The sequence below is a fragment of the Tamandua tetradactyla genome, chromosome 26 (assembly GCF_023851605.1).
Source record: "Tamandua tetradactyla isolate mTamTet1 chromosome 26, mTamTet1.pri, whole genome shotgun sequence".
Classification (NCBI taxonomy): domain Eukaryota; kingdom Metazoa; phylum Chordata; class Mammalia; order Pilosa; family Myrmecophagidae; genus Tamandua; species Tamandua tetradactyla.
In genome coordinates this window covers 28,859,240-28,886,162 of record NC_135352.1, presented here as the reverse complement: position 1 = coordinate 28,886,162, position 26,923 = coordinate 28,859,240, and the positions used below count along the sequence as shown (strand labels likewise).

General features: G+C 42.2%; 1 protein-coding gene and 1 pseudogene across 2 annotated transcripts in view; both read left to right on the top strand.

The window, feature by feature from the left end:
• STOX2 (storkhead box 2) overlaps nt 1-26,923 on the top strand; it is a 222,435-nt gene that overhangs the window by 23,686 nt on the left and 171,826 nt on the right. The gene's annotated exons all lie outside the window — the stretch shown is intronic.
• LOC143670009 (transmembrane protein 183A pseudogene) lies at nt 1,885-12,640 on the top strand (annotated as a pseudogene).

Below are 26,923 nucleotides of genomic sequence, written 5' to 3'. Positions count from 1 at the left end.
TTGTTAGTTACCCTTCTTTTCCCCCTTTTGGTTAGGATGGAATTGTTGATCCCTCGGTGCCAAGGCCAGACTCATCTCTGGGAGTCAACTCCCATGTTGCCAGGGAGACTTTCACCCCTGGATGTCATGTCCCATGTAGGGGGGGAGAGCAGTGATTTCACTTGCAGAGTTGGACTTAGAGAGAGTGAGGCCACATCTGAGCAACAAAAGAGGTCCTCCAGAAGTAACTCTCAGAAATACATACAGGTAGGCTAAAGCTTCCAGGAGAGGTTTTGAAATAAGAATTGTACTCAATTGCAGGCATAGTTTACAGATCACCATGATGACATCCTTATTTACTTTAAAACAAACAAATTTGCTTTCCAGGCATTATCTTATTTTCTCTCATTTACATCCTTTTGCCAGACTGCTTTTCTCCTTTACTTTTGCCTATGAAAACAAGCAGCAGAACATTTGATTTTGAAGTGACTGTCATATTTTTGGCAAGCAAGCACCCTTAACATTTAAAAAAATACTATGTGAGTGATGAAAAATATGTATATTTCAAGATTACTATAAACATTTTTCTTTTAAAGATATCATCACTGATGTTTTTCTCAATATATTTAAATTAAAAAAACTTAGTAAAATTAAAGGAGGGCATGCAATTTTTTTTTTTTTTTTTTTTTTTTTTTTTTTACCAAAAGGAGGCGTGGGTTGATAAAGCTTGAAAAATACTACCCTGGGGAATCACAAATAGGAAAATAAAGTTCTTTTCCCATCTGATTTACTGACTCTAGGGCTATATTTTCTTCCATACAAATTGTACCTGAAAGAAAGAGTGGCAGAGTTATATTCTTAATTAGAAATGAGAGTAAGCAATCGTTCTGGAAAATAGTTTTACCAGACAGTTGAAATTTGGAGTGCTTAGGAAAATGTGAATTATGGCCAGATAAATATCAGGGTTAAATTTCAATAGAGACTAGTGATTAAAAAGTAATTTTGCATAGTCCCCGTTACTCTGTTTTTGAGGTGAATTCTAGTTGTATAGTTTTAACAAAAAATCTCAAAAATCCAGTGTATTAGTTAGGATTCTCTAGAGAAACAGAATCAACAGGGAACACTTGCAAATATAAAATTTATGAAAGTGTCTCACGTGACCGTAGGAACGCAGAGTCCAAAATCCACAGGGCAGGCTGTGAAGCCGATGACTCCAATGGATGGCCTGAATGAACTCCACAGGAGAGGCTCACCAGCCAAAGCAGGAATGGAACCTGTCTCCTCTGAGTCCTCCTTAAAAGGCTTCCCATGATTGCATTTAGCATCACTAATTGCAGAAGACACTCCCCTTTGGCTGATTACAAATGGAATCCGCTGTGGATGTAGCTGACGTGATCGTGACCTAATCCTATGAAATGTCCTCATTGCAACAGACAGGCCAGCGCTTGCCCAATCAGATGAACAGGTACCACAACTTGGCCAAGTTGACACCTGTCCCTAACCATGACATCCAGATTATTTTAATTTCATCCCAAAAATGTTCTGTGTACATGGGGATGATTAGCTGCTTGTGCTTGTGCCTTTCACTTTTGTCTTTCACTGCTTGTCCCTAGTCGTAGTGTCTTAACTAGTAAGGCATGGTCCTTTAACTCAGCCCCCTTCTCTGCCTGCCCCCTGTGCAAGGGCTTTGGGGTATGTTCTAGTTTACTAGCTGCCGGAATGCAACACACCAGAGACGGATTGGCTTTTAATAAAAGGGGATTTATTCTGTTGGTTCTTCAGAGGAAAGGCAGCTAACTTTCCACTGAGGTTCTTTCTTACGTGGAAGGCACAGGATTTTTTTGAATTGTGCTGGTCTTCTCTCCAGGCCCCTGGGTTCCAACAACTTTCCCCGGGGTGACTTCTTTCTGCATCTCCAAAGGCCTGGGCTGAGCTGCGAGTGCTGAGATGAGGAATGCTGAGCTGCTTAGCTGTGCTAAGTTGCGCTCTCTCATTTAAGCACCAGCCAATTAAGTCAAATGTCACTCATTGCAGCAGACACGCCTCCTAGCCGACTGCAGATGTAATTAGCAACAGATGAGGTTCACGTACCATTGGCTTATGTCCACAGCAACAAGACTAGGTATGCTCCCCTGGCCAAGTTGACAACTGAATCTAACTAACACAGGGTACAAGTGGTCGGTTCTGTGTCTCTACTGCCTCCACCCCCTCCTCGATATCACCCACTGGGCTGGATGGAGATCAACCTTGTTAGGTGCTAAGAGTTGGTATGGAGATGAATTTGGGTTTTCATCTGCCCTGCCTTTTACCAGCTCATGGTCTCAGGCAAGTTGCTGTCCTATTAGAAATTAGAGGAGACTAAAAAATACAAATATTGCAGTTTATTCTTTATCCTTCTAAAACTTTGGATTTTGTGTTGATGAAGTAGAATTCTTTCTTTTCTTTTTTTTTATTTAGGTCTGGTCTGCTTATTTATACCTAATAATATAATAGGTTATATATGTATATATGTACCTTGCAAAGGAGTGAAATTCTCATGCTTGGTTTCAAAGTATGCAATTGAATAACATAAGCTGTCAGAGTAAAATTTGGCTAATTCAAATTGTGGTTTTTGAGATGCCCAAGGCAACCCTGAAACAAGGAGAGAAAAATTAAGGTGAAGAGTTTTTTCTGTTCCTGGTTCTGTTACCTTCTTGGCTGCCCCTTTCCTGATGCTAATCCCAACGCACTGTGACAACTTTATTTTGCTTTTGAATTGTGCACAGAGGTTTGGGCAGAGCCTTCCCTTGGCTCGATGCCCATGTGTAACCATATGGCACTTTAGGGAATGCAAATAATGGCTCCATTTTCTTCTCTGTTTAAAGAGGTGGAAACCTGTGCTAGCAGTATGCGACCTTTTAAAAGGTACAAATGAAAGCATTTCACTAATACCATTCATGCCGGAGCAGAGCCGACTTGTTTATCGGTTCAGAAAACTAGAGTTCCTTTCCTACTTTCTGGATATCTTCACCCATGCCTAAGAGAATACAAGAGATTCAGACCCTGCACTCAAGGCCAGGCTTCACAGCTTTGGCCCTTCCCCTGCTCCTCGCTTTGATGTCACAGGCGCTGGGGCCTGGCCCTCTTAAGGCAGGTGTCGTCTAGTAAAGCACAAAGCACGATGGTGAGGTTTGGCTGTGTCTCCTCCGCAGGCTCCAAAAACCAGTCCCCGAGCCTGGAGAGCCTCTCACAGGCCACCTCCGTTTCCACCTCCCAGCAAAGCGCACGCCGCCCCCGCCAAGCGTGACCTCCACCCTTAATCTCAACTGTCCAGGCCACAGAGGTGCAGCCTCAGGTCTTGGATGCAGGCAGGACCTCAGCCCTCAGCGTCCCAGCCCCACCCTTTAGCGACCAAGAAACCGAAGTGTCGAAAGGTGACATGAATGGTGTAGGGTCCCTCAACCAGGGTGTCCCAGGACCCACGCTAGTGCCAGGGCCATCCCAAGACTCTTGGCTTGTCCTCCAGGGGGTGTGGGATGCTCCTCAGACTTCCTTTTCTTCTTGTCAGGGTCAGCAGAGACCCTGGACTCTGGACTCTGGTGTCTTTGCCCTCCTCATGCCAGGAGTGAAATGGCTTTTCCATCACTGGCCTGGGAGTGTCACCCCCCTCGCCCCAACAGAGTGAGCCGGAAGGGATTCCTTTGTCCTTCCAGAGATGGGAACTTGTTGTTGCTTGAGAACTGAGCTTAAAAGACAGCTGCCACCATCTACACACTTAGTGTGAGACTCACAATAGACTATTTACATACATTATTTAATCCTCACAGAAACTCGCTGAGGTTTTACTATCTCCATTTGACAAGAGGCTGAAATTCAGAGAGGTTACATGTCTTATCCAGAGTCACACAAATAGAAAGTGGTAATGCTGACATTTCAGCCCAGATGTGCCCCATTCCCTAGCCCAAACATTTTCTCTGGGATTGTGCTGCTAAGCTCTTTCTTTCCTGATGATAGTTACCAGACATTCGGCCCCTGAGAGGTTTCAGCAAAGCCTGTAATCATAGTTCTCACACCAAAGAGTCAGTTATGCTTGTAGTTATTTAGGGCCCCTCGAGTTCATTTGGTGGACGGTTCGGCAGGACTGAAAACTTACCCAACGCACAGGCCACAACTTTCCTGGGTTCTTCCTTGGCTCTTTCCCTCTGTGTCTCTAGGCTGTAAATGCTCCAGGGCAGGGATTTTGTTCTTTGACACATTTGAACTATTGTAAAGGGGTGCATACACCTTACATTAAAAAAAGGTATACCAACAATACCACCTTGTCCTTCAAAGGCAGCCTTGGGTCTTGATCTTCTCCCCAGATATGCAGACGTGTATAACCACATATCTTGTAGAATCAGCTACCACACTTCCCAAGAGAAGTGGTTTTCTACAAAGGCTATGTTTGTCTGCGTTCTTGCTGCCTTGAGAAGGCATCAAGTGCTGGAGTCGTTTGGCGGTTTTATGTGATGGTTTTGTTGAGCTCCGTGGCGTAAATTGCCTGCCACCTCCTTGAAGGTGATTTGTTAATTAAAAAAAAAAAATCTGCTAACAAACTCAGACTGTCCAGAATAGGAAAGTTTAATCAAGGACACTCTCGTATGAACCTTTATGTGGTTTTCTGGCTCATTGCTGTAGTTTGCTAGGATTGTCCTGTAACAAGGCCCCACAAGCTGGATGGCTTAAAACAGCAGAAATGCTTATGGTGTCCCAGTTCTGGAGGCCAGAAGGCTGAGGTCGGGACTGGAGAACCCCTCCTGTGTCTGCCTAGCTTCTGCTCCTGTGCCTTCTTACTCTTTTAAGGACACTGATGTATTGGATTAAGGTCTGCTCTAACCCAGTTTGGCTTCATTGTAGCTAATCACATCTTCAAAGACCCTGTTTTCAAGTAAGGTCATATTCACAGGACCAGGCGGTTAGGACTTACATGTCTTTTTGTGGGCCACTAATTCAACCTGTAACAGTCATCCATGTAGCAAAATGTTGTTATCGTTGCTAAAAACTCCCCACAGTTTAATGTAAACTACGTCTCACTTACTTTCTACTTTCATTTAAGCCTATTTTATTTTCCTTGGCTATGTACCTGGGGCAATTTCCATAGGTAAATTTGCTATATCTGATATGAAAAAACATACGAGAGCCAGTTAAATGGGACAGTCCGCCCTGGATGAACTGCCACACCTTCTCAAATAACCACAAAGATATGGTGTAATTGTTAAAAAAAAAAAAAATGCTTGCTCCTTGGCCAACTGTTGAACAAAAACCACATTTATTTGACTCGGGGAATAAACCTCAAAATGAAGCAAAGAGAGAAAAAGGTGCATTTTTGAAAAATCACAGCCTTTTAATAGAGTATTTAATGCATATTGTGTGATGCACAGATTCCAGGCCCTACGGAAGATGAAAAAGACGTCATGCATTTGGTCCCAGCTTCTGAGGGGCTCCAGCTGCCCTGGGAGCATACGGCCCCATGTCAGGAGCATAGGACTGCGGCAGAAGGGCGGGTGCCAAAACATGTGTTGGGATCCTGGAAGAAAGTAGACTATCGAGCTAAACCGTGGTTTTCAGCCTAGACTGCAGGGTGCAGGGTCCCCAGCTGGCTGTCTTCCAGGTGTGCACATCCAGAACAGCCTCCTGTCCCCTCACCACTCACATGGTCTTGGGCTGGGGGACGGGCTCACCCTTGGCCTTACAGACCTGGGGGCTGCATATCAGAGCCACCCCTGGCGTCGGGAGGCAGAGGTGGAGAGCCTGAGTGGCTGGGGCACTCTTGACAACTTACGCTTTGGAGATCTTGAGCTAAATGTTCATGGAGGAGGGAGGAGGCCCTGGGTCCGGAGGAGAGGAGGCATTGTAAGGAGGGAGAAGCAGCTCAGATAGGATCTCCAAAGCAGCATGGAGTAAGGCAGGCTTAGCGGATAGTCAGACAAGCATAACCACCCCTCAGTATGTGTTGGGCTTGTGGTGGGGATGGCAGAGGTCAAGTCAAACCAGCTCTTAGCACCCCCGTACGGGTGAAATGGGCTGGACTGGGGATCGTGCTTGCCCTAAGCTGAATGCAGGGGAGGGCCATATGCAGACTTTAGGGGCTGTTGATGATGCTGGGAAGCACCTTCATTTTGTAAGGGTGTCTAAGTTTGTGCCTCTGCCCTGCTAGCACAGGCTGGAAGGCCCTGCCCCACCTGCTTTCCTTGCCCACTTTTCTCCAGGCCTCAGCACTTGCTTCCGAGGTTAAGGGAGAAGCTTGGGTCAGGGCGGCCAACTTTTAGCGGAGAGTTAAGGAGGGTGGAAAATTAGAAATGTGTTGGGGCCTGACTTTGTGGGGGAGGAAAACAGGTAGAGGAGTTTAGATTTGAGGTGGCAACCACTGGTAAGGCGCTCTGGGCTTCGAAACAGAAGCAGGGAATGGTAAAAACCATGTTAGAGGAAGATAAGTCAGGCAGAAGAATGGCAAATGGAAGGGAGAAGGCAGGACATGCAGTGAGCTGAAAATTGCCATATTTAATCTTTGACTTCTACTGCTGCTCTTCCCTATTTAATCTAATCTAGAAGTTCTGAATTTTTGGTGCACAGCAGACTCACCTAAGGAGCACATTTAAAACAGATTCCCAGTGGGCTGGCCACGGAGCCGGGTGGAGACATGGCCAGGGGTCTGGCCCGCTAGGTGGACCTCTCTCCGACATGGTCACCACGCCCAGAAGACGGAAGCGACTCAAGTTCTGGGCCCACAACACCAGCTCCGGTTGAGTGACCTTGGCGGATTATGCCAGCTTGGATCCAGCCATCATGAAGTCTGGATGGGTCAAGAAAGCCATCACCAATGCTGTTCAGCAGGAAGTAAAACCTCTTTGTGGCTTGGAAGCCTCCCAGTTGCCTGCAGAGGAAGCGCTTTCTGGGGCTGGTGAGCCGTGTGACGTCATCAACAGCAGTGATGAGATGAGTGCCCAGGAGGGGGCAGCCACAAGAGAACCATCTCCAGAGAAAAGAGAAACAAGGAGCACGAAGACCTGGACAGGGCTGGAGGAGAAGAGTATCCCATGCATATTTGGCTATTGCCGGCCTCCTACATTTGTCCTGAGGACATTGTGAAGTTTCCTCTGATTTGTAAGAATGCCTGGACTGTCACTTGTACTGCCGCCTTTTGGAGCAGGTTTTGCCAAAGACACTACGTGCTGGATGCCTCTCTGCCTTTGGGCCTACGCCCTGAGTCTACTGAGAAGCTGCGCTATCTCCCGGTGTGTGTGACCCTATCTCTGTACCACACATATGAGCCATTTGCTGCCCGAGTCTTCAAGAATCCAGCCATTCCACAGAGCACTCCCAGCACACTAAAGAATTCCAAATGCTTGCGTTTCTGGCGCAGAAAGATTGTTGGGAACAGACAGGAACCAATACGTGACTTCAACCTCAAGGTCAAAAAAACAGTCTCCCTAGGTTAAAAAGCAAATGTGTGGGAGGACTGCAGCCTCCTCTTCAGTATGAAGATTTTCATACCAACCCAGACCAGGATGGCTTCCTTCATACCACCCTCAGTTTCATATTTATTTCAGTTGTCATGGGAATGACGTTTGCCCTGTTGACCGTCCATGTAAGCACAGACCTGCAGCATCATCGAGACTGCTCTTCCAGGACTCTTCCATCCATGGGGGTGGGAAGCTGTGCAGTGAGCAGGGTGGGCAGGCCGTCCTTGGCCCCGTGCAGAGTGTTCTCCTCTTCCACTGCTGCACCTGCCCCCCGAGAGCATGGTGACTGCTTCCCATCCCTGGAGGCAGCCCGGAGCTGGGATGGTCCATGAACAAACAGATTCCCAGTTTGGAGGGGGTGACCGGATTGTGTATCTGCCTTCGTAAGGCACAGGCTCTCAGGATTCCTGTTAGGGTAGGGAGAAGGCTCAAATCGAAAGGTAAAACAACGAGGGCTGATAAACATACTTTAATGTGAAAATTTGTATTTGGAAGGAGGAACTTGGCCCTGTTTTCTGCATTAATATCCCATTTGGTGCTCCTGAGTGTGTTATCCCTTCTTCTTCTTATCCCAGTGAAAATGGCTGATCTTGCTCTAGGGAAGAATTAAACTCTTGAGTCTCCGGACAAGGAAGTTTCTTCATTCCTTTATGAATCAGAGGAAGCATAGAGGCCTAACGTTGCTTTCAGTTTAGCTGCCCCTCAAATTCAAGTGTGTATTTTCTCTTCTCTTACTACCTTCTCCACAAATAAAGCAGGTGACAGGGTTTTCAGAATCTTATTTGAAAACAACAACGACAACACATTCCTAAGTTGCACTCCTGGAACTCCCAGGAATCTGGGAATCTCTACCTTCATCTTGTACTCCAGAGGGTTCAGATGCTATTGATCCACGGGCTGTCTTTGAGAAAACTGACCCGATTGATCGTCAGGGTCTATCAGTTTTGGGTTTGATTTGCTTCCCCTCTTAGGACCTCTTTTTGCTCTTCCTGCCACTAGCAGTCCAGGCCTTCTCCTGCTTCCTCTAACCTCACCCAACCCTGTTCCCATCAGAATGGCTTGTCCATGTACCCCGGGACCAACCCCGTGCATTCCATCTCAGCCCTTCTACCTCGAATGACAAGCTGGCCTTCAAGGCACAGCTCCAGTTCAGACTTCCTGGGAAACCTGCCCTGACCTCCCCAGCTGAGGAAGTGGTGGCCACTCTTTCAAGTTCTGCAGCTTCGTTAATCGTTATGAAGTATAAGCTCACAAGCTTTGGCTCGGACAGCACTGGGGTCTTACCAGCCCCTCCCAACTTCAGTTTTCCCTGCAGGGTTGTGGGGAGGCTTAAGCAAAATAATCCAGGTGAAGGGACTTAGCACACTGCTTGGTACACGGAATGTGTTTGGGTAAATGCTATTTCTCTTTTTTGCCTCCATTGGTTCTGAATCTCCTCAGGACCAAAAGACCGTCAAAGGAGAAGGGCTGTGCTTTGTGTTCCTCTCCACGTGCTGCAGTGAGCTTACTGTTTAACAGGAAACCATAAGACAAAAAGTACTTATCATGGTACTGGCAATGGTGGTAAAGTAATAGCAACTTTATAAAGTATTTATGTTGTGCAGGCATGGTTATACTTCTTTACTTATAAAATTACCCATTTAATCTTTTCAACCATGCTTTGAGGCATTTGAGGTTGCTATCATGAACACCAGAGGAGGAAACTGAGGCATAGACTGGTTAAGGAATTTGTCCGGGGGCACCTGGCTGCACTACCAGTGTTTGAACTCAGAAAGTCGGGCCACAATCTCTGAATTCTTCTAGTGTTTCAATGAGAAAAAAAAGTCTGTTTTTTTTTTTTATTATGAAAAACATCAATCATATTCAGAAATAGAGGCATTGATATAATGGATTCCTATTTACCTAGCTTCAATGTTTATCGACACGTGGCCCATTTTGTTTCATCTGTACCACCACCTACTTCTCTTTGCACTTCGGATGATTTTGAAGCAAATCTAAGACACCATTTCATTGTTAACACTTATGCATAAATCCCTAAAAGATGGCTTTTTTTTTTAGCATAATGACAAAGGTATTCCTTAATATCACTAACTATCCATTTTGTATTTAAATTATCCTGATGGTTTCATAAACATTTTTTGCAGTTCATTTGTCCAAATCAGGAGCCAAACAAAAAATAACCTACTTTTAATATAGATTTAAAAACCAGGGTACTTGAAAATGTGTACATGTTAGAACTGTTTGGTGTCTACATGTACAAGGCACCATTTGAGGGGGGTGAAGGATTTCAGAGGCGCTGCCAATTGGACTTGGTGGCTGACTTGACTCAGAAGACGGGGGAATATACGAGCTCATTTTGCCTCCAAGGTTTTAAGCTTGGGTGAGTGACAGAGAAGGAGAGCTCTTGACAGAGGTAAGGAAGCAGAAGGAAGAGACGGCCCCAGGGATACAGGATGGCCATGGCTTGTGCTATGTGTTTAGAATCTTCAATCATATTTCTTTTACATGTCTATTCTCTGCATTTCATTCTTCATTTCTACCCTTCCACTTGACTCTTCTTTCACAGGCAACTGGAAAGTCATTGCACATCTGCTTTTATTCCTCTAAGAAATTTATGGAAACTTTGGCATATACTTAACAAGAACAATGTCTTTGAGTAAAGTACATAAAGGTGGTGGGGTAAATTCACACATTTCAATGGCATAATCCCAGTGGTGATGGATCTAATTTTTAAGATGTATTCTTTTATCCTGTCTTGCATTATATCCTGGAAACTGTCTTGTTGAATGAGCAAGCATGCAGAGAATTGGAAAAATGAAATTCTCTGAAATATTTTTTGTTTGCTTTGAAATGATTCATCTTCTTGTTTTAGGAATTTTGTTAAATTCAAAGCGAAGTCTTGTAATCTACCTTGAGCTTGATGGATTTTTTTTTTTTTAACCAAGCTCACACTTAAAACTAGACGGAGAGTCATGTGTATGTTGTAAAATCTTCTGCTGAAACCTGCTGCTGCAGACATATGAGTTTCATCAAGTAGATTTCAGTTGTAACAGGCATAAGAAAGAGAACAGTTAGGCTTTGGTGCCAACCAGGAGATTAGAAGAGCAATTTGCTTATTTCAGCTGTTTTATAGCAGCATTTATAAAGTTGACTAATTTTTTCTGCAAAGATTTTTGCCAACTAGGCTTAAGAAGGAAGAGATTTAAGAAACAAACTTTTACGCTTTTCTTATTCTAAGGTGTGGTATTCAGTTTGTCTACCATACTTTGGGAGATTAAAGAAATTATATTTGGTTTATATTTGAGTAATTTTTCCTGCTTATTAAAAGTAATTTTCAAAACTGAATCATGAAATTACTGGATTTTTTGTGAGTTTAGTTAATCTACTGTGCTTTGAAACTTAGCTTCAGCATAGATGTTCTTATTTTGAAAAATTAAAAATATTAACCTCTAAATTAAGTTTCCTTAAAACTGTGATGGGATTGTGAATTGCAATAGCAGGGAGAAAAGAAGAGAGAACATGGAGGGAGGCTGTTTCTTTTCCTGTTTGTTAAACCTTCATTTTAAGCCCTTTGCCATTTCATTGCCTAACTTTCTCACCACTTTAGACCTTTCCAACCTCAAGAACCCAGCAGTATTCTTACATATAAGTAGAAAATTTCTGTAAGCAAGAGAATTATTTTAATCTTCCTCATTCTCCTTGCATTTGGTCAAACATCTCCCCTGTGTTTTTGTATTAAACTGAAATTCACTGATACAGGTTACATAACACATTTTAAATTTCATATGGATTTCCCTTGGCCTCATTGTCTGAGTGATTGAAGCAATCTTCTCCCGAATCTGCCCTTACCTCTGGAGCTTGCAATTATAGGAGTCAAGAAGTTCCCTGCCATTTTAAGTCAGCTTGATTTGGCGTTTCTGTCACTTACAACCCAAAACATCTAACTGACCCTACTTGTAATAAACTTGACAAACAGATATTTTTCTGTTTTGTGGATACAGTGAAACCAAGTAAATCTCTCTGGGCCAAGAAATTTGTATTCCCAAAGAGACACGAAGCAAAATGAACAGTTATTGAGCATCTGCTATGGGTTACGTTCAATGCTGGTGTTTCATGGACATTTTCTTAATTAACCCTACAGGTGAGCATTGCTGTGCCTGCTTCCCTGTTCATGCAGATTGACGTGGGATTGTGAAGTCCTTTCCTACCACTTCCCAGTGCTGCTGGAGTTGTGTTGTTACTTATGATTATTTCTGGACTGTCAGTGGATCTGACCCAGCTCTGGGCACTGGGTCTCTGGAGGATATTTCTGTTTCCGGTCTCCATGTGAGGAGAACCAGCCTCACTTCCATCCCTAATAAGGGTCACCTGGTGCATTATTATTTGCTTTTGTCCCAAGCTGTTTTCCTTGGACATGTTGGAAAATTGTCCATATTTAACTTAATTAAACGGTTGTCCCTCTCCTTGACCAAATACCAGTAGGTGGTATATTAAACTCTCACTTGCTGAAGTCCATTCTAGAAGTGCTGAGAGAGCACTACTATGGGTTTTGATATTGTTTACTGAATTCCACAGAGCAGGGAAATGTAGCTACAGTTGTATTAGATATGCTATATCTGGGAAGAGAAGGCCCTGTGGCTTGTACTTGATATTTGGGGAAAGGAAGGTGTGAAGGCCTAAATGCTGGGTTGGGAGAGTTGGATCTGATGGCACGGGCTTCTCCTGTGCCCTGCTCTCTGAGGGTATGCAGGGCAGGGCTGGGTTGGCCAGGCCTTCACAGGCATTCAAGGCTGACATGGGGTATATTTGTCGGTTGAATTAAATAGGGGTGGAAACACATCTTTCGTCATAGGCCAATGGCCCATTGGAAAGAAATTCGTCATGGACTTCATTCACACAGCTGAAAAGCTATAATTAAGGGCCCACCTCTAAGAACAGGATATTTGTTATGGTTTTAGTGTCACCTGATACACCATGAGTCCATCTGGGGAAGTCACGATGATAGTGGAATGTCAAATAAAAATTCCATACAAGACGTATGAATGTGTTGTTGTTACAGACCTGCATTTTTAGAAAAAAAAATGTTTTTTCTGGATGTAATGAAATAGCTGTCAGTTCATAAGTTGTACCCTCTTGTGTTTCGATTATTCCTAGGCCGGAAGCCCGCATCAGACCCTCTGAGAGAGATGCCCAGAGCCTGGACTCACCTGCAGGCCTGAGCAGCTGCCTTGGCAGGTGTTCCCTTCGCTTCCTGGTGGCTGTGGGGCGGGGGTGGGGGCAGGGGAGGGATGATAGATTTCAGTGGGAGCTGATTACTGGTAGCAGTTTGCAGGAGAGAGGAGGCTACGAGAGGCAGGATAGAGAAGGTTAAAAGGGTGGCCCTGTAAAAATACACCGACAAAAATTGTACCCATGTTAAGGGAAGTTTCGGCAGGAAGGAGCATGGCTCTTTTTGCCTTTACTCATTTCTGTCCCTCGTTCTGCCTTGAACTTGGAAGCTTTTCTTTACTGGCCTTGCCAAATTGCAGCTCTTGTCAGGAAACAGGCGTTTAGACAGTTCCTGAAAACCCAGATAGAGGCGTGGATCGTAAAAATTAGTTTTTGACAACCTCGATGGAAAATTTAGAAATCTGAAAATGTGTTTGTGAATACCGGACTTAAATTATGGGGGAAAATGAGCTAGAGAGTTTCTGTGAGATGTTGGACTTTTGTGGTGCACTGAATTAATCTACTGTTTTAGTCAGTTGTTTTTATATGTTTTATTAATCCCATTCTTTGCCACTGTCTATATATGGCCCCAAATATTCTGTTGCTTGCTCTGAGCCGTTCTTCTTCCTGTTTCCTTTTCTGGGATTGCCATGTCCAAATCCTCCCCTATCTCCAAGACTCAGCCACTTCATTTCCTCCCTGAAGCTTCCTCTACTGATTGTGGAGCTTATTGATTTCTGTTTCTGAAAATAATGTTTCCAACCGTCACTGCCACCCAGTACTAAGCCCCTTTCTAGAGAAGACTTCACTGCAATTTTCTAAAGAGTGTAAGGATTCATCAAATTTTTTAAAACTCCGGTAAACTAGATTCTGCATCTTTTTAGAAGCCTGTTACTAGGTTCTGGCCTTTATTTGCATTAGATATTTCCTGGGAATCTTTTCAAAATGAAGAAGAGATAAGCTGCATACAGAGTAACCTTATTGTGCATAAGGAATAGGAAAAAGTCTCGTTTAACTTCACCTCTGTGGACCAGACAATATCGTTTTAAAACTTTCTGCCATACCATATTGTCTCTTTTCAGTCTTAAATGACAGTGGAAGATCAGTCAGCTGTTAGGAGTATTTTGCTAATTTGCTATTGACTTTAGATTATCCAGGGTGATGATGTGTTAATCATTTTTCCCGAGATGGTATGACCCTGTAGGTTTTAACATTGGTAGATTGAGTTCTTAACAATTGTGGCATAAGGCCTTTTCCCTTCATCTGATAGGTGCTTGCAGGAAGTTAAGCCAGGTTAAAGGGCCAGAATCTCTTCCTGGCTTTATGGGAGCTTTTGTGCTTTGCACCCTGGTCTGTGTCTGTATGTGACCTCTCAGAGTTCTCTTTCGTGGCTATTCAGCAGGGCACTCAGGGTCAGAAAAATCAAACAAATTCAAACTCTGGTTTAGTCATGATGTAGCTGGTGGGGTTTGTTGAATTACTCTTAAAAGGTTATTTCCCCAGGTGAGTTCAGAGCATGGATTTTTTTCCTACAGAACAAGATCATTTGCTAGATACTCTTTGTGCTGGTTTGAAAATATTATATACCCCAGAAAAGCCATGTTTTAATCCTGATCCAATCTTGTGGGAGCAGCTGTTTCTTTTAATCCTGATTCAATGCCATAGGCTGGAAACTTTTGATTAGATTATCCCCATGGAGACGTGACACACCCAATTGTGGGTGTGGCCCATGAGTAGCTGGAGATGTGACACCACCCATTCCAGGTGGGTCTTGATTAGATTACTGGAATACTTTAAAAGAGGGAAAATTCTGAAGAGAGTCAGAAATGATAGAAGCCTCAGAGCCAACAAAGCCCAGAGCCGACAGATGCCAATATTTGAAGAAGAGAGACATGAATGTTTGGAGATACTTGGAGTCCAGTAGACATCATCATGGGATGTTTAGCAAGTCAGAACCTGGAAAGAGCCAAGGGAAGCCAAGAGATGAAAGCCAGCCCTGAAGAAGCAAAGTGAGGAACCCCCACAGGAACAGAGGCTGAAAGCAATGGGGCCCAGGAACAAGGGACTAGCACATGCCAGCCACATGACTTCCCAGCTGACAGAGCTGTTCCAGACCCATCAGCCTTTCTTGAATGAAGATATCTTTCCCTGGATGCCTTAGCTGGACATTTTTATAGCCTTAGAACTGTAAACTTGTTACTTATTTAACTCCCCCTTTTAAAAGCCATTCCATTTCTGGTATATTGCATTCCAGCAGCTTTCAAACTAACGTATCCTTTAATCTCTTCTCTATTACCCACCTTTTTAAAAAATCTTCAGGTTAAGTAGTACAGATCCAAAGGAAATACAAATCCAGCCAATGGTCTATCAGAAAAAGTTGTTCCAAGTATGCAACAACTTTGTTGCCACATAAGAGAAGTAAAACAAGGGATGGAATTAAAGCTAGTGAAAAGGATATGGGCAGGAGAGAACTTTTGTATTTCCAGAGGATTATTTTTATTCCAGGCATATAACAGTTTGGCCACAGCAGGTAGAAAGAACATGAGAATGTGTTGTCACCAGATCCAGACGTGAATTTGCTTCTCTCATCTATAATCAGCTGAGTCTCTGTGGAGAAGCCATTTGATCTCAAGCCTCAGTTTCCTCATCTGTAGAATAGCTATAATAATATTATTTGCACCCCAGAAGAAGACCATTTCATAAGCAGCAAAGCATCATGCCAGCTTTTGCTTTTGTCCTTTTCACAACTGGACATGGTAGCCAGAACACTGTAGTACTTGATGAGTATTGAAGTAATGGGCTTTTGAATACTTTGATGGTTCATATGGACCTTTTGGATCTCTGAAAGTTTTATACAGTGAAAGCTATGGACACTTGGTCAACCAGTGACTATCTTGTTTGTGAGTGATTACCTCTGGACCAGAAGCAGCTACATCAGTTGGCAATCTTTGGTTGAATTGTGGGGATACTTCTTAGAGGTCGGCACTAGCAGGAGGCACAGTGGAACCAGGAGAGGTGGTGGGGCGGGGACTGCTTCCTGATCCCCTCCATGGGTTGGCTGCATGGAACATCGAGGTCTTGTGCATCCATTCACACAAGGGAACAAAGGCTGATTGATGGCTATAGAATTCCATACATCCCTTTGTTGCCTTCCAGAATAATCACAAAGGTCCACACGCATAATCCATTTTTGTCTTCCAATGATACTGACACAAGACAAGGAGAACACAGAATCTCTTGAGCACTCATTGTTTGCTTTGAATTTCAGTTTGAGACATTCATTCATTCATCCAGTCAACAGAACATATTTAGCACTTACTCTGTCTTAGGCACCATGCTTGAGTTTACGTTGGAAGACACATAGACATACTGTCATCATTTATGATCCAAGACTACAGACACAGTGGAGATGTGTGCCAGGTACCCTGGGAACGCGTGGATGAACTGTGAATCTCCTGATGTTGGGGCTGGAGCGGACAGAAAAGGTGTACAGAGCAAATACATGATATGGAGAGTCTGATGCAACGCAGTGGCATGGAGAGGAAGCATGGTGCATCTTGAAGGAGAGCACAGATGAGTGAATTCCAGCTCCTCTCAACAGTTGTGTGATCCTCAGGCAGGTTATTTAGCATCTTTGAACTTCAGCTTTACATCTGTGAATGGGCAAGGAAGATCTTCAAAGGACCTTAGCACAGTACTTGGCACCCAGTTTTTTAAAGTGTATTTTTATTGAGCTATCTTCATACACCATACAGTCCATTCAGATTATACAATCAGTGGTTCACATTATTATCACTTAGTTGTGTATTCGTCACCATAATCAATGGGTTTTTAATCAGTGCCCATTTTATTTTCTTTCTCTTCCTCCCACTGCCCTTCACTTTATTGCTAGAGGTAGATTACTATAGGAGAAAGAGCTGGAACTGACAGATAGGATTTTAGTCTGGCTCTACCAGCAGTTTACTATGTAACTCGAGCTACTCACACCCCTCTGTGGACCTCATGTGGGATCCATGAAAGGAAGGAAATAGGTTGAGTTGTTTATGCTTTTTGGCTGTTAGGAATAAGTTTTAGAGTGGACATGGATTCTCTTGGGTATATACCTAGGAGCGAAATTGCTGAGTCATATTGTAACTTTACGTTTAGCATTTTGAGAAACTGCCAGACCGTTTTCCAAAGTGACAGGACTATTTTACAATCTCACCGGCCGTGTATGGGGGCTCCTATTTCTCTGCATCCTTGACAACACTTATTGTTGTTCATCTTTTTAATTTTAGTCATCCTACCGAATGTGAAATAGCTCACTGTGGTTTGGATTTACTTTTTCCTAATGACATGAGCATCTTTTCATGTGCTTATTGGTCATTTGAATATCTTTTTTGAAATCTCTATTCATATCCTTTGCCCATTTTCAGAGTTGGTAATTTAAAAAAATTTTACTGTTGTAACATTTGTAATTTGTCATTTTAACCATTTTTAGGTATACAATAATTCAGGACCAATTAATTTTATTTACAGAGTTGTGCTATCATCACCACCATACATCACCCAAACTTTTTCATCTCCCCAAATAGAAACTCTGTATCTGTTAAGTAACAACTCCACATTTCCCCTCCCCTGGCCCTTGGGAACCTCTGACTTACTTTCTGACTGTGAATTTGCTTATTCTCAATATTTCATGTAAGTGGGATGATACATTATTTGTCTGTTTGTATTTGTCTTATTTCACTTAGTATAATACCTTCAAGACTTATGAATGTTGTAGCATGTATCAGAACTTAGTTCCTTTTTATGGCTGAATAATATTCCATTGTATGTATATACCACATTTTGTTTAGTCATTGGTTGATGGACATTGGGTTGTTTTTCCCTTTTGGCTATTGTGAATAATGTTGCTATGGACACTGGCGAACAGGGAGTCAGTGACATTTGATATTTGTCATTTGGAATCCTCTCAGCTGATTGGGATTGGCTTTGACTCCCTGAGCCTACCTGGGAGATGCCTGTGGCAGGTGTGTGGGGGCTCCCAGCAGCCGTGGCCTGAGGACCACGGGAAATCAGCACAGGCTGAATTCGGACACGTTAGTCAGGATAGGCTAGTTTATGCTGAAGTCACAAACAATTGCAGCATCTCAGTGGCTGACCAGTATCAGCTTTATTTCTTCCTCATACAAAGTCCACAATCCAGGCTGCTTTTATCTTATGGCTTCACTTTGCTCTCTGTGAAGGGACAAACTGGAAAGCTGTTCAGGGTCCTCTAACTGCCCCAGCCTGGGAGTGACAGTCACCTGTTCTGCTCACAAGCCATTGACGAGATCCTATCACTTGGCCCCTCCCAGCAGGAGGGGATCTTGGAAGTGTAGTTTTCCAGGCTCCAGGAAGAGACGACCTGATATAGATGCGCACCGACAATGTCTGTCACAGTCCCCACCTGTCGCTCAGGAGTTCATGACCCGTGACAGCCTCATGAGAATGAAAATAGGAGGATGAGTTTAAATCCTAATGCTTTTAGCAAAATATTTCAGTCGGCCCCATAAAACTACAAGGATCAATGTAGGGATAGTAAAATTCATCTGGAATGTTTTCTTCTAATTCATTAAGCAGGTTCAGTAAACCCTTGAATGGGCTGTCTTTTCTGTCTTGCATGTTGGCACTCCTGGGAAACGTGTTTTACTGAGCACTTACTATGTGCCAGGTCTTGTGCTGAGTGCTGGGGCTGCAGAGAGTAATCAGGACTCATCCTTGTCTTTTATGAGTCATAGTGTGAAAATGGAGACTAATGTATAGGCAGGTAACCATACCAAGGAGTGAAGGTCTGTGTGGAGTAGCAGCTGTAGAAAAGCCTCAGAGGGCAGAGAGGAGGGGCTCCCCGAAGCTGCCTTGGGAGGAGTGGAAAAATGCACCCCATGGCAAGCACTGTTTAAAAAAGCTTATTTTAAATGATGAAATGAGACTCATATTCCCCGCTGAACACTTAGAAAATACAGAAAATTAAAATTAACATCACCTATAATGTCATTACTTGGAAATAACCACTTTTTTAGATTTAATGACATACTTATCTTAACATTATTTTATGATCATTCAAATTATTAAAAATAGTTTTAATGACTTTAAAGGACAATTTGTAGGTGTGTCATAATTTATTTAACTACGCCTTTTTGATCATTTTAAGATGTATGCTAAACTACCTTGAGACAAACAATTTCTGTATAAATCTTTGTTATTACATCCATCATTTATTTGCAAATGAAATGACTGTGTCAAAGATTTGGACATTTCAAGGTGCTTCTTATAAATGGGCAGTTGTTTTTGCCACTGCGAAGGCAGTGTGTGAAAGACCCTGTTTTTCCAAAGTCGACGCCTAATACTCCTGCTAAAAATTGTGCTGCAAGTTTCAGAGTTTTTGGTCTCTCTATATGCTGCCCTCCCTGTAGACAATCTATTGATGATGAGTGGAGAGTGACAGGTCCAGGGGCTGTGGGGCATGAGGTGCTATTACTTGTCTCCAGGAATAGCTGTTCCTACTTTGCTCCGCCTGCACCCCTTCACATGTTTACATGCTCTCATCATCACTATGTCTCAGAGCTTGCAGAAATCTGTAATTTGGAGAGAGAAGCATATGAGAAATTTCAGGGAAACGTTTGAGAATCTCTGATCTAAAATGCATGAATACTCCTGACATCCTTTCTAAATGTATGCAGAAATAGTAACATCATTACCTAATTTTTCCTGGGAACCACTAGAGGGCACTATAAACCAGGGAAATGGAAAACATGGTTACTCTGTTTCTTTTAGAATAATGAATAATAGCATGGAAAAAAGCCTAGTCCCAAACTTTGCAGTTGAGGAAGCTCCTTTCACTGTGCCAAGTTCAGAGTCAATTAATGAAATAGGCTAGAGTTAGAACTGTGGCCTTTTGACTTGGGATTTCTTGTTTGTTTCATTTTAGGACATTGGAATAGCTTATATTAATTAATACTTTATTGGAAATAATTTGAAATACATATGAGCTGATTTGGGGCTTATAAGTTACATAGGATGAAGTGGCACCTATAAATTATGTGGACTACTGGGGTGAAAAATTCATACAGCTTTGAAGAATGAGATGAAACGATAAATGTTCAGGATACCCAAATTACCTTGCTGTTGAGTCCATAGTTAGTTTTGGTCAAAAACGTTAGGAATTTTGTTTTTATTTTTACCAAATAGTGCCATTGAATAACAAAAAGGAGGCTTGTGGTACCTGAAGACTCAAGCATGGAAAGACTCCTTCCTTTTTCCTGGTGGGAGGGAGTGGGAGTTTGGGGGAAGCAGATGCCAAAGAAAAAGAAGTTTATAACTTCTCTGCTGTATTATAAAAAAATAGTAATTTTACTTATTTGAATCAAGACTTCTGTGCCTGGATTAGAATGTTGTAATATCTTATGATTAGAAGTAGGCAGTGTATAAAAATCTGAATTTTGAGAGAATGATTTTCAGAGGGTATTTGAAAAATAATGATTCTTAACTTATTTGGAAAGTTTTCTGCTTTGCTTCAAATAACTTTTTTTTTTGCCTTCTATGGTTACAGCCAAGTCTTCTTCCTGTCTCCTCCTCCCCCTTTTCCTTTTCCTTCTTCTTTTTAGGTTTATGAAAATTTAGGTTTAGTTTTATGGAAATTCATGCAGAAAATACAAAGTTCCCATATACCCCCTTATTATTAATACCTCGTGTTAGTGTGGTACATTTGTTACAATTAATGAAAGAATATTATTATAATTGCACTATTATCCATAGTCTGTGGTTAGACTATAACATAATCTAGATTAAAATAATATCTACCAGGTACCAGGGTTGGGGTAGCGAATGGGAAATTAATGCTTCAATTGTACAATTTTCTCTTTGGGGTGATAGACTAATTTTGGTAATGGATATTCTTGATGGGAGCACAATATTGTGAATGTAATGAATTACTGAATTTGTATATTTGAATATGGCTAAACGGGGAAATTTTAGGTTGTATGTATGTTATTAAAATAACAATTAAAGAAAAAAATACCTAGGACTGTACCAAACAAACAGAGACCCCTCATGTGAACCAGGCAATTCTTGTCCAGGGATGAACTCTCTTGGCTATTTTTTTGCCTCTCCCTTCGCTGATTGGTTCAAGTTCAGTCTTCCCGCCAGGGGGCATGTGAAGGAAAGCTGAATTAAATGACCTCGGTCTGGCCTAGGTTTCAAGGCTGCAACTCATAGCAGTAACACTTTCCTAGCTTTTTTTTTTGTATACTGTATGGTGGGGGTCACATTTCATTCTTTTTCCATGTGACTATCCACTTATTGCGGCACCATTTGTTGAATTTTTGCTTGTTTGGTTTTTCGTTTGTTTGCTTGTTTGTTTAGGAGGTGCATGGGCTGGGAATCGAACCCCAGTCTCCAGCATAGCAGGCGAGAATAGGGGAGATTATATGTATATATGTGTGGTTATTTGCTATTATTTTCACTGTATAAAATTGCCATATCTTCCACTGCACCTTTTAGAAATCCTTTTAAAAATGATTAGTAACACCAATAGTTTCAAAGAAATTCTTGGACCAGGATGTCTACTAATATACATGTTTCATCCTAGCCAAAGCCTCTCGTCAATGTCCTGAGATTTGGCCTATGTATTTATTTGGCTCCGGCAATTTTTAAAGAATTTTTAAAAACTCTTTAAAAAAAAAAAAGAATTTGGTTACGGTGTGTTGTTGGAGACATTGCATACTGTAGATTAGTGGGAGGGAGTTTGAAATATTATTAAATAGTCTGAGCTCTCTATACCATGCTGGTCCCCCCCCCCCCCCAGTCTTTCAATGCCCAAACTGCTTCTTATTTTAAAGTTAGGTTCATTTAGAAGTTTCCTCACTCATTAATTTAAAACATTTAGACAAACTTTTTAGAGTAAGTTAAATGTTTAGAAAATAGGGGCAGTAAAAATAAACAAAGAAAGCATTCCCAAAAATATATCAGACAACTGTAGAGAACAATTTGAGTAAATCAGAACCACCAGAAATCATCTCTAGATGTCTACATTTTAAGAATTTGTTATTGAATGAACATTGAAAATAAATACAAAAGAAAAGGAAAACAGAGTTGACCTTGTATTAATTGAGATAATGAAAAATAATGGGTAGAATAAGTACCTATATTGGGCATTTTATTTTCTCAGAATCATCCAATTTCAGAGAGGCATTCATACGGAAAAATTTGACTGTGGGATTTTGAATACCGGCATTTCTTTCAGCAAGTATTTTGTTCTTGCCAGTGTGTGGCTTATGTAATTAATTCCCTCATATAATCCCTGCAAGAAACTTGGTCAAATGATTAATGAAGCTGATTGATCTTTTTATGCTCATTAAAACATATATGCATTAAAATATAACACACAGGAAATTCTCCATTTGCCTAGTAATTCTCACGACTTTTATTGATTTGAGTATTTAAAAAGCCAATCTGAATATGCCCCAGGCATATTCAGTAAAACTCAGTCTTTGTAAGAACACATTAGAACTGCCTTTTTGGATGGAACTCAGCCTATGTCGGTTTACCAGTTCCATACTACATGGCTAAACTAATTTTCAGGTGCTTTGGATGAAGTGTAGAAGTCTGTTTCTTTGCTAAAAAAGCAAACAAGAAAACTGCAAGTTTTACAGTCAGCTCCTATCAATTTCTCTTTAATTACCTCCCAAAGTACCTATTAATGACTCATTACCTATAAAAATAAATTATAGGTACTCTGCAACTCTGTTTGTAGTTTCTTTAAAGTTTTTATTTGGCTACTGCCAGGAAAATGGGTGTAGGCAATTATACAGGCATGAGAATCAAATTGCTTGGTAATTTTATTTATTTAATGAAGTGTGTGGCAGGGCTGTGTGCAAATGGGGTTAAGCCGAGGTGGAAGAAACTGCCCTTTAATAAAAATCGTGTCTTCTTGTGACATATCATGTTGGCCACCTACATTATGTTGCACAACATATATGCTTAGTAAATGGGGCTGATTGGTTTGCAGTCCTGGTTTGTGTGGTTTGAGGGTATAATGGGTCCTTTTCATACATGACTTTTGAAACTTGCTTGAGGTTGTCATCATCTCTTATGGATGGAGTAGGCCACTGTGGGTAGCAAACTGTTTGTTTTAGGGGAAAAAAAACCCTTTTCAGCAAAACAAAATTTTACAGGAGATCCCAATATCTTAGGGTAAAAGTAGGACTGCCCTTTTTGAGAGGAGGCATAAAAATCTCAGAACTTTGCATCCCCCTGACTAGAGAGCTCCTCAAATCTCAGTGCAAGACCTTGAAATAGAAGTTTAAATGGTTTTTGCATTTATGTACTATCTATTTTTAGCTCACTTTTTATACTTATTCAGTCACATACCATACAAAGACATTTGTGCACATTCTTGGGATCTGAACTTTAGATCAGAGGTTAGCAGACTTTTTTCTGTAAAGATCTAGAGTCAGTATTTTTGGTTTTGTGGGTCATATGGCTTTTGTCACAACCACTCAGTTCTGCCATTGTAGTGCCAAGTAACCGCAGACAGTGTGTGAAGGCATGAGCATGGATGTGCTCCAATACAACTCTATTTATGGGCACTTAAGTTTCAATTTCATGTGATTTTCACATGTCAAGAAATACTACTTTTTTGGGTTTTTTTTCCAACCATTTAAAAATGTACAAACCATTCTTAGCTGCTGGGCCCTAAAACAGCAAGCTGGGTTTGGTCCACTGGATGTGGTTTGTGGACCCCTGTTTTAGATCATTTGATAGTTATTACCTTTGAGAAAGAGAAAGGGGAGTTGAGGGGAACTCTATGTGTATATCCAATCTGGATTAAGGCTTTTATAGTTTATTTCGGCTTCTTTGACGATACCTTTTCCCTTTTGCTGGAACTACTTTATGAATCCGTTTTGGATCCCAGAGGCTGCTGATCCCTAATACAAATGTTCTCTGAGTATATTTTGCTAAGAGGTCGTTAAATATAGATTAGGACAACAGTCTATTTGTTTAAGCTGCAAAAATCCTAAAACATAGTATGTAAAATTAAAAAGTTTTATTTTAGATCTAGTATTTGATTTAAATTCCTCTTCCCGGTTTCATTCCTAAGAGTCGTTTTCTAAGGAATAGACGTCAAAACCCAGGTGAGGCGAATGTGTGCCTGGCTCTCCCTGCTTTCTCTTCCCAGCCCCATGCAACCAGGTTAGAACATGAGCGTGCAAGAGTTGAAAGGGTGCAGAAAGAGGAGAGAAAGTTAACAACAAAGTGTACAAGAAGTAAATACAACAATAAATAATGCAATCTTGTCTGTTGGAGGAGCTGAATCAGACGTCTCATCCTGTCTTGCCTGTCTCTTCCCTGCCAACCCTTGAGTTCCTGGCCCCTACTTGAGAATTGTAGGGAATAGGTGGAAGCCACAGAGAAGTCCTTCTGTGTGATTAGCCAGCTCCCCTAGCTTTCCTCATCTTCCTCCCTTCCTTTCAATAAAGAGGAGCCTGGAGAGCTGTGAGACCTAAAGCTTGTGTGTCCTTCATGGCTATGAGGCAGGGCAGCCCCCCGCCCACCCAGCCCCAGGTGAAGCTCGAGAGCAAGACTCAATATCTGTGTGGGGGCATTGCCAGTGAGAGACTGGACAGATGGAAATCGGGAAGGCTGAGGAGATGGGAAGAGGAAGATGGTGGGAAGAGGCTTTGGACTTTAAATCGGGAGTGATCAACAGATGGGAGCCACTGTAGGCTCTTGAGCTTGGGAGTGACATGAGAAACGGAAACATTAGATTTACACTAATTGTTTTTTGGTGGTAGAGGGGTGGTGGTGCATGGTCTGGGAATTGAACCCAGGTCTCCCGCATGAAAGGCGAGTATTCTACACTGAAGCACCTGTCTAATTGTTTTTAGAAGACGATTACAAAAGAAGGAAGCAAGAAAATTAGAAGGCAGCTTTCATGACCCAGGCCTGCTTTAGGCAGGTGTCCGTGGCTATAAGAGAGAGTAAATGGATGAGATGACTTTGAGAGATAATAGGAAGAATTTGGTGGCAGATTGAATATGATGAAAGAATAAAAAGAGCCATTTCAGAGTTATGCCACAGCTTCTTCTTTTCCAGGGTGTCATGGTCAAGTTCATATGTCAACTTGGCCAGGTGGTGGTGCCTGGTTGTCTGGTCGGGCAAGTGCTGACCTGTCTGTTGCAATGAGGACATTTCATGGACTTAAATCATGACCACATTGGCTGCATCCACAGCTGATTGCATTTGTAATCAGCTAAGGGGAGTGTCTTCTGCAATAAGTGATGCTTAATCTAATCACAGGAAGGCTTTTAAGCCTGCTTTTCCTGCTTTAGCCAACCAGCCTCTCCTGAGAGTTCGTTGAGGAACTTCATTGGAGCTGCCAGCCCATGGTCTGCTCTACAGACCTTGGACTCTACATCCCCATGGTTATGTGAGACACTCTTATATATTTTACATTTACAGATATCTCCTGCTGATTCTGTTTCTCTAGAGAACCCTAGCTAATATATAGGACAAGGGCAGCTTGCTTTTCTGGAGGGAGAATCATCCTTGAGATCAGGTGATTTTGGGGGGTCATATACTGGCTCCTCCACTCACTCTCTCTGAGACCTTGATGCTTTAATTCATTCATTCGAGCAATAAGTATTTATTGAGTATTTATTATTTTAGGGGCTGAGTTTATAGGGAATATTTAGAGAGCCTGGCCTGCTTTCAGAGAGCTTAGAGTCTAAGAGGGGCTCTGACATGTAGATAAGCAATTGTAATGCAGTGTGTGAAGTGCTCAGTAAGAGGAGATGCCAGCATTATGGAGTGACATGATATAGGGAACCAGACCCAGCCTGTGTGGGGTGGGATGGAGTGAGCGGGTGCTCCAAGAAGCCTTTGCCTGGCGTGTGATACTAAAGCATAGGTGAGGGACAGTATTAGTGAGCCAGGCAAAGGGCAGAGGGGAGGCAGTGATGGGTGAAGGAGCTGGTTCCAGGAGGCCTAGGAAGGGATGAAGTTGAAGACTCAGAGACAAGGGCTTTGAGCTGGTGAGATGAGAGCTGTGGCTTCCAGTGAGAGAGAAGAGACAAGGGATGGAGCTGAGCAAATGAGCAGGGCCCCTTTGAGAGGGCCTCTCATCCTGGGACATTCAGACTCTTCTGTTCACGATCCAGAGAAAAATTCCGTGCATTTTGGATCAGTACACACACAAACGCACACTTTGTGACCTGGAGCATGCGTGCATAAGGGCACACGTAACTGAAAACAAAGATGAACTCTTAGTACATCAACGTGTTCCACATTTTATGTTCTGTTTTCTCCTTCCTTTGTTCTCGGTTAATGCTAATTGTTTACCGCCTAGACTCAGAATGGATCCTCATCCTCATGCTTTGAGGCACAATTAAGACCCCTAAACCAGAGCCAAAAGCTCCATTTGTGTGCATTTTGCACAGGTCGCTCTGGTTATGTAGCCTGAGAAACATATCGCAAGGAGACCAGATTGAGAGACCAGCAAGGAAGCAGTTGCAATGTCCAGGCTAAGAGGTGATGGTGGTCTGAAGTGACGTCATGGCAGTGGAAACAGAGAGGAGTGGACATAACTGAAGAAACGAGGGGGTCACAGTGGTTGGCTGTGGGGTGAGGGAGAAAAGGGCTGTCAGGACGTGTCCTCAGTTTCCATATGAGCTTCCTTTTTGAACCTCAGAGCCTTTATCCATAAAGTGGTCTTAGTATTGGTACCTGCCTTCTGAGTTTTCACAAGGTTTTTAAAGATGCCAGCATAGGGTAAACATTTAACTCCTTGACAGAGCGGGGCACAAATTTCTGCCGCTTAATGCCGGCATGACTGAACACAAGACCTTGAACCCGGTGTCTCCTCACTTTCTTCAGCTGTAAAATGGGGAAAGAACAGCACATGTTTGAATAGTTGTGAGGATTAAATGAGATGCTATTTGCAATGCCTTTAGTAAGTGCTCAATGAGAGGCAGCTATAAACTAGGACAAGCACATGGCATACTGCCAGCGACTGATAAATTCCAGATTCTTCCTCTTTTAACTTTCCTAGTTTGATTATTTTAAAGCTTTTTTTAAAAAAATCATTTTATTGCTATTTTCTGAGTCATCTCCAATTTAAATTTCCAGTTTCACAAAAGAAGGGCAAAATTGTAATTAATATTTTCAGAGGATCGTTGTACTGCTTGCATTTGCTCACGCCAAGACCCCATATCATCTATTAACAAAAAGTCAAA